The sequence below is a fragment of the Octopus bimaculoides genome, chromosome 6, assembly GCF_046866305.1.
Source record: "Octopus bimaculoides isolate indiv1 chromosome 6, ASM4686630v1, whole genome shotgun sequence".
Taxonomy (NCBI): Eukaryota; Metazoa; Mollusca; class Cephalopoda; order Octopoda; family Octopodidae; genus Octopus; species Octopus bimaculoides.
Genome location: NC_142933.1, coordinates 99,351,025 through 99,359,864, shown reverse-complemented (window position 1 = coordinate 99,359,864; position 8,840 = coordinate 99,351,025). Strand labels below are relative to the sequence as shown.

Sequence of the window (8,840 nt, the reverse complement as noted above, 5' to 3'; positions counted from 1 at the left end):
CTATCCATCTCCCTTATTTGTCTATTCATCTTACTCTCGAACAATCAAATGATTTATCGATCAGTTGATCAATTTTTCTCTTTCCCGTTGTTTACAGTCTACTGTATATTTAAGTATTGACCATAACAATGGCTCATCTAATTAACAATTTAGCAACAGAATGAAAACAGCAATATTTGGCATACAACACCACAGTAATGGCGTGTCCCGTGTATTATCCTGGCAGGAAATGTAAGTGCTGGACATTGTAAACAACTAAAAGATCATAAACTTGTGAAGAAGTGATGTTTCCTCTGATTTATCGTGATGTACATGGCTTGTGGTATAAATACAGTACAGTTTAATAAGTTATCGTATGGGATGGTGAAAATATTCTCTCGTGTTATTGTGGTTAGTAATATTTAATGTAGAAGTTGGATATTGAATGATACAAAAGTTAATTTTGTTTTCCATCCTTCTACAAAATAGATAGTAATAAGACAGAATTGATTCAAATGTCCGTTTCTATCACATAAAAATCGATCTTTTACGCAGTCGAAGTAAATCATAATTGTATAGATTTATTTATATTTTAATTATTCTTATATCTATGCACACATTCATCTTACACATGAGTGTAGATGTTCGTGTATTTTTGTGTACAAAATAGCATCAACCATTAGCAAGGTGCTGTCTTTGTGTCCACGAGTCAGCTTACCACTTCTTTCTTGTGCAGCGATGTTGTGGTCTATGCGTGCAATCAGTCAGGCTCTTGTGGACAGTCAATTCTTTGAAGTCATCTGTCCTCTGACGTCTTTGACGGCCTCTTGCTCTTTTTGTTTCCACACTTCCTATGAAGATGGTCTTGAGCAGTGGTTCTCAAGTGGTCCATATAAGGTTTTAGGGGGTCCAGGCAAGAAAATAGTAAATTAGGGATCTACAGTAATATCTTAAGGGCCCATGAAAAGATTTTGCTTTAGATTTATTTTTTGAAAGAAATTGTTAGGTTTCTTTCTATTTTACATAGTTTAACGTATTTCCAGCCCCTGAAATATGTTCTTTTAGTGAGTTTTGTTGTAAACCCACACAAGAGAACATATGAAAAACAAAATAAAATTTTTTTTAAATAATCATAAAACTAGTTTTTTGAAACATGGAATGGCTAAGGGGCTTCAACCACAATAGAAGAGTAATCAAAGGGTCCAAAAATTGAAAAAAAAAAAAATATGATTGTGGACCACTAGTCTTGGGCAATGATTCGCAGCACATTGTATGTCCAAAATATGACAGCTTTGTCGACTTGTTTCTCAACTATTAGTGTCTTTGGACTTTCAGCTTCCCTAGTACAGCAGCATGTGTCACCTCATTTTTTTCAGCTTGTTTTGCCAATATAGGGGAACGTCCACATCTCAAACGTATCTATCTTTTCTATTGCTGTATACATTATCCTAGTTTCGGCCCTGAAAAGGACAATCGGCATGGTATAACAATTTACTAACCTCGATTTTAGGTGTCGTGTTATGTTTTTTAAGACGGAGATCTTGTTCTCATTCTTAAAATATGCAATTATGATGATTTTAACCAAATGCATGACTAATTTTTAATTGACAGGGATATGCTTACTTACTTCATTTCTGCCATATTTCACAACTCATTCAATGAAGTTTTAGCTTGAATCAGTAGAGAGGAGTTTGAGTGGAACGGTATGTCTGTCAAACGGTAACGCAGTTGTCCGAAGGCGAGCTCAGAGTGGACGTAAGCCACATATTGAGTAAAAGAATACAAGCTAGCTCGGTCACGATTTCCAGAGAGCAAACTAAAATATTCCAAGTAATCTTAGCCTAGAGCACTATGATCCTCTTCATATTTTACCTTTCTTAAAATAACTTCTTAAGATTGTGGGAATTAAAAGGCCAGCTAAGGCCTTATTATCATAACATTTTGATTGCTCAAATGCCGGGATTGTAGGCTTAACTTATTCATCTTCGTTGATTAATTTCTGATAAAATGTTTCCTACGGCAAGATACCTTCTCCAGCCTTATTTCGATCTTTAAGTGGAACATGAAATCTGAAAAGAAAAAAAAGAAGGAAAATCACCAGCAACCATTATTTTTAATTTCGCCCACTTTGCAGTTTCTTTGCAACTGGTATTGATAGTATAAATCTATTAATTACTCGTCCGACCTTGTTGAAAGAATATAATTTAGCAAGGTATACTTCGTCTGTACGTTGGTCGATCTCACACCAGGAACATCGATATTGTGCTTGTGGACAATGGGCACCCACACAGTGAAGAATGGTTTCTTAGTCGTCGATGCATATCGAACACGTCCAACTAATCGAACATTGCGTTGCATGAGATTGTCCCCAACAGGCAGACTCTCCCTCCACGTTTGCTGGCTGCAATACGAAATTTTGGAAAAGACGGAGAAAAAAATCAATGATATTATTAGGTATGTGATTGTATTAGATGAAGTACAACATATAATGGTGAGTAACCTTATGGTGTGCTAGAGGATATGGGGGTAGGAGTGATGCACTAAAGAGTAACATATTGTAAAACACGAAACAATAAGACAATTACTTGTTGAAATGGTATACTAATAATCAATACCAAACAGCATTATATTGTAGTTTAACATAAAGCGGCGAGTTGGCAGGATCGTTAGAACGCCGGACACAATGCTTAGCGGCATTTTGTCTGTCATTGCGTTCTGGGTTCAAATTCTGCCGAGGTCAACTTTGCCTTTCATCCTTTCGGAGTCGATAAAATAAGTACCAGTTGAACACTGGGGTTCATGTAATCGACTTACCTAACTTCTAAAGTTGCTGGCCTTGAGCCAAAAATCTCAAACCATTATATTATAGTTCAACATATAATTAATATCAGTATCAAGGCGGTGAGCTGGCAGAAACGTTAACATGCCGGGCGAAATGCTTAGCGGTATTTCGTCTGTCGCTACGTTCTGAGTTTAAATTCCGCCGAGGTCGACTTTGCCTTTCATCCTTTCGGGGTCGATAAATTAAGTACCAGTTACGCACTGGGAGTCGATGTAATCGACTTAATCCCTTTGTCTGTTCTTGTTTGTCCCCTCTGTGTGTAGCCCATTGTGGGCAGTAAAGAAATAAGAAACGTTAACATGCCGAACAAAAGTTTAGCGGCATTTCGCCTGTCTTTAAGTTCTGAGTTCAAATTCTGCCGAGGGCCAGTTTGTCTTTCGTCCTTTCAGAATAAATACCAGTTGAGTGCTGGGGGTCAATGTAATCGGCTTACGCCCCCACCCCACCTCAACTTGCTGGCATTGTGTCAAAATTGAAACTAATATTAATATCAGCATCGGACTTGCAGCAATAGAACTATTGCCTTGCAGCAATAGTTCTGAGTTTAAACCCCATCGAGGTTAACGTTCTCTTTCCCCCAATAAATAAAATATATGCAAAGCATTGCAACCATTTGCTCCCTTCCTCCTCTTCTCTCTGTCGAAAATCCGATTTGCTACGTCGTGAGAAGACCATGGAGGATATATCAGGAAATAGAAGTTTTAGTTAACAACTTCGTTTCATTTAGCATGTTACAAGAATCATTCAGAGAACTTGGCAAGTATGTACGAAATAATATGCTGTATAGTACAGAACATTAAAAAAAAAAAATCCTGATTTTGTTATTTGTGAATTTCTAAGTACAGAAATGCATAGTTCTGATTGTGTTGCCTTATCGTCTTAACTATATACATAATTATGTAACAATTGCTGAATGACAAAAGAACAGGAGGTACGTAAGTAACTTTATTAGCTTACAGCTGTTTCTGTTACTAAAAATTTTTACTCAGAGATGAGTACTTGCGCAACAGCCTCAAGCAGAAATTCCGCTCTTTTGTCATTCATTTTTTGCTGTCAGGTTCTGTATTAAGACGGCGAGCTGGCAGAATCGTAGCGCACCGGGTAAAATGCTTAGCCAACTTGTATTTGTTACCCATGTCTCGCATCCATCTGTAAAAGTCGGAAAACATTGTGTTTTGTACATTTTATCTTTGTTGCTGGGTTGATGTTAGACGACCAGAGGTGTTAAAGATGCGACATTGCTTCTGTCTCGCATTTGCAAATGATATTATTCTCTTTGCTCCTAGAAGCACAGGACAACTTGGATCGTGCCATTCGAAAAGCGAAGACTGTGAGATTAGAAATAAACGAATCGAAGATAGTATATTATCATTGATATAAACACAGACAAAACAACAGGCGTCCTGACAAATGGAAAGCTACTACTCAGGGTTGATAAATTCGCTTACCTTGGATCGACTGTAACTGATCAAAGTAATGTTGTAGTTGAGTAAATAGGAATCGATTGATGTGCAGAATTAACGCAACATTCTATTACATAACACTTGCTCATCTGAAACGCACGTAAGCAAATTTTGAATTATAAATTATGCATAAAAAATGTATAACTCTCCATTCTTCATCGTGTTGTATATACACTCCACCACACACACATATATATATATATATATATATATATATATATATATATATATATCGCTAGCTACTACATATTCTTTATTTTCTCTCCTTGTTTCTTTCTGTGTTTCTTTCTGTGGAAGAGCGTAGGCTCGAAACGTTAAAGACTTTTTCACTTCCAGGGCGTTAAACTAATACATCTGTTTGTTGTCTTCAGAAATCGAGTGACCGACTCTTTGAGTCTCAAGATTTGAAACCGTAATATATATATATAAATACACACACACACATAATGAATTACAAGAATTGCATAAAAGTTAATTGATATAAAATAATCCAATAGACATGTATGTGTGTGTGTGTGTGTGTGTGTGTGTGTGTGTGTGTGTGTGTGTATCAGCTTCTAATTAAGCATTTATGAATTGGAAATAGCCAGAAGAAAAATATCAGCTGGCTTGATCATATATTAGTAAATAATTTTGATTATGAAAGGTCATGCAGTAGATGTTGTTATTCTGCCGTTTAGATTCCAGTATAAACTGCCTTTACATGTTCGTGAAATTAACTGTTTTATGTTTGCGTGTATTTTTAGACAGTATAGCATACCACAGGCAGTATATGTGTTGGTAAAGTGGGTAGATGTGGATATCTGCAGATCTATTTCTATAACGTAAACTTGTATGTATGCTGAATGTGAACACAGAAGTACACAGATAATACACACCTATACACAGTCTCCGAAGACGCGTATACTGACATGCACATAATCTCCAAACAGAGTGAGGAAAAGAGGAAGAGGCGGCGGAAAGCTTGAGTGAGTGAGAGCTTGAGTGAGTGAGAGCTTGAGTGAGTGAGAGCTTGAGTGAGGGAGAGAGAGAGAGAGAGAGAGAGAGATTAAAAAACAAGAAAGTTAAGTCAACTCTTATAAATAAACATACAGTTACAAAACACAAACACACACATTCAACAAAAGATAACAATATAAACAAGCGTCTAACAATGAGAGTTTACATAATTAGAACTGTACACACACATACATACATGCACTTACACACACATACACACACATCACACACACATACAAGTAAACACAGGTACACACACGTGCACACACATGCATACATACACACACAGCACACACGCACATGCATGCATACATACACACACAACACACACACACACGTAAACTAACGTACACGCACATGCATACATACACACACAACACACTCACTCACGTACACACACACACAAGTACACACACACACACACGCACACATACATGCATACACACACATACACGTACACACACATGCCTACATGCACGCACATGTAAGACAGATGTAGAAAATTATTCTGAGAGAATTATTTAGACAGGATAACATTTCACATTATTGCAAGCTTGACGAATCAGTAATATCAGAACATCGAAAGGACAAACTTACTGAAATAAGCATTTTTTTCACCGTTCATTATTATTATTATTATTATTATTATCATTATTATCATCCAGCTTCTGATGACTATTTTTTCTTGAACATAACCTATCGTGTTTCACTTGTTCTTCACTGTTCGTTATGTCATTCGAATAAATATTTCTCGTTTCTTTTTTAATTTCTCGCTTTTTTACTGTAGTAAAAAAAGCATTATATATATATATATATATATATATATATATATACACACATACACTCGGTAGCAAGACATCTTTGTATTCCACGGGGTACGTTTTATTAGTCTTTGCGAGGTGGATTTTTTTTCCAACGATGTACTTAGCTCAACAAATGTTCATATACATTGTATACAACGAACGAAAGAATGAGCGGAAAAAAATCAAACTTTGATACGCAGTACTAAGAAATATGAATGATTTTATTCTCTTGATATGTCTTTCGCTAAAGAAGGTTGTTTCGGAAACTATCTGTCGTCAGACAGCATAACAAAAAGATAGAATCTCTCTGTAATATTTTGATAACGGCTACATGTGGTTGAATATATCGCCGATGAGGAGGAGAAATGTACCAAGAATATAGATACCCATATATGCGACCCGCTGAAACTAATTTTCAGAGAAAAGCTTTATTCAATTCTGAAATGTTAAAATAATAATAAATAGCGTTAAATTTTATCTTTAAATTTAAAGATGATATCTTGTAAACTTAATAGAAATTTGAAACACTACAGAAGACGAGATGTTTGTTCAATTATTAAAAATAAAGATAATCTGCGGAAATTTGATTTTCTTGAAAATATTCAGTGCGTTCAAACATAGATAAAATGCATAAGGTGAAAGACAAATGGAAGAAGCTCCAATTTTGAAATGAAACAGAAATCCTTGAAAACCTCTAACCTTTTTAGGAGATGCCTCATTGTCGCTCGACTTGATAGAAATAGCAACAAAATCGTCTTAGGATTTCGTCCTATAGTTAAAAAAATGAAAAGGTCCTTGGATAACCGTGGAGGAGTCTAAAAAGATAGAGGGGTTCACGAGTGGAAGACTTTTGATTATATGTCTGCGGAATTAGGGTTGATTCGAGGATAAACAGCAAAAGCCATTCTCTTGAATCACACGATTTGCAAGAAATAACAGCTCAATTTCCCTTAAACTAAATTCCACACATGGAATTTTTGTAGATCCACGGCCATGGTAGAAGACACTTTGTCCATTGTAGCATGCAGGAGAACTGAACACGAAATCACATGATTATGGAACGAACTTGCCAACCACACAGCAATGTCTACACTCATCATCATTTTTATAGATATATGAACAAAGCCAGCGAGAACTAAGTGGTCTCACGAGGGATACAATACAATGCTACATTATGAACATTCAACATTTCAGCCGCTGGTTCAAAGTCAAATCGACTCGACCAAATATGAATTTACGGTGACTATTTTGCTTACTTCTGTTCTTATATTAGAAAATTATTTTTGATCTGTTCTCATAATATAAGAACTACTGTTCGTATTATATAAGAAAACATTTTGTCTTCCATCCGTTGGGAGTCAATAAAAATAATGATTCCTAATTCAGACTCAAGGCCACCAATATTAAGAGATGCTCTCGACCCTCCATTACTCGACTGGTACTTTATTTTGTTGATCTTCCTCTCACATATTCTTTTTAATCAATATCTGTATGACTTTTCTCCAATCCCTCAATCGTAAATAACAATATAGTCACATTACGACCGCCATTCTATGAATACAGCAGCACAGCTACCCGAATTCTACATCAACCCTTTTGAAACTTTGCTCCAAAAACAAGCGACTTATTGTAACACCTACCAAACTCATCTTACAAAGTCCTGAGCTGAAGCAAAGCTACCACAATGAAAGATCTATCAAAACTATTTGTTCTCAAAGCATGAGGGATCTCGTCCTACTGGGAACAACAGTACGGTGTAAGGAGTACTACAAGTTTAAACAATGATGGTGAGTGTTAGCTCCCATTAAGATAAGAGGTTGTAGCAACTGGTAACATTTCAAAGCTTCAGGTAGAAGAAGAATACTTTTAGAGTTGGAATTATAAGTGGTGTATTGCTACTATTACTCTTTAGCCTATTGCTTCTGAAAATGACAAATACCAGGCCTTCCTTCTAAAATATCTGTGAAAACTATTGTTGCCTCACAATCACTTGGAGTTTGCATCCGCATACATCTTCTTTTCATTGAATGGGAAAAGTTTTAAAACCTAAATTTTGTCAAACATAGTTTAATATGGCGTTGGTGTGGCTGTGTGGTAAGAAGTTTGCCTCCCAGTCATATGGTTTCTGGGTCAGTCCCACTGCGTGGCACCTTGGACAACAGTCTTCTATTATAGCCTTGGGCCGACCGAAGCCTTGTGAATGGATTTGGTAGACGGAAACTGAAAAGAAGCCCATCACACACACACACACACACACACACACACACACACACACACACACACACACACATATATATATATATATATATGTGTGTGTACTTTTGTATCTATTTGTCCTCCAACACCGCTTGACAACCGGTGTTGGTGTGTCTATGTCCTCGTAAATTAGCGGTTCGGCAAAAGAGGGTTGCAATAAGTAGCAATTTTTAAAAAGAAGTAAGTACTAGGAGAGATTCATTCGACTAAAATTTTTCAAAATGGTGCCCCAGCATGGCCGCAGTCTAATGACTTTTTAGTTATTATTTTGGGCAAAAGATAAAGCAGGAAACAATTATTTTTCTGGAGCCCTTTTCAATTCACGCAGCCCCACTTCTGGTGAGAAACGCAACTTTAAACAGACTGTAACAGGATTCTGAACAATAGTATTGTTTCAACGCCATTTATTTATATTCTTCCACGCCAAAGTACAATCTACTTAGGCAGCGAGTTGGCAGAAACGTTAGCACGCCGAGCGAAATGCTTGGTGTTATTTCG

The 8,840-nt window shown here is 36.5% G+C and overlaps 1 long non-coding RNA gene across 1 annotated transcript; it reads right to left on the bottom strand.

The window, feature by feature from the left end:
* Positions 1 to 1,706: 1,706 nt before the first annotated feature.
* LOC149135344 (uncharacterized) lies at positions 1,707 to 7,823 on the bottom strand. The gene is made up of 3 exons (XR_016242132.1): positions 6,786 to 7,823; positions 4,270 to 4,373; positions 1,707 to 2,380 (listed from the first exon to the last, which is right to left on the bottom strand). It is a non-coding gene; the product is annotated as an uncharacterized LOC149135344 (long non-coding RNA).
* Between the last annotated feature and the right edge of the window lie 1,017 nt (positions 7,824 to 8,840).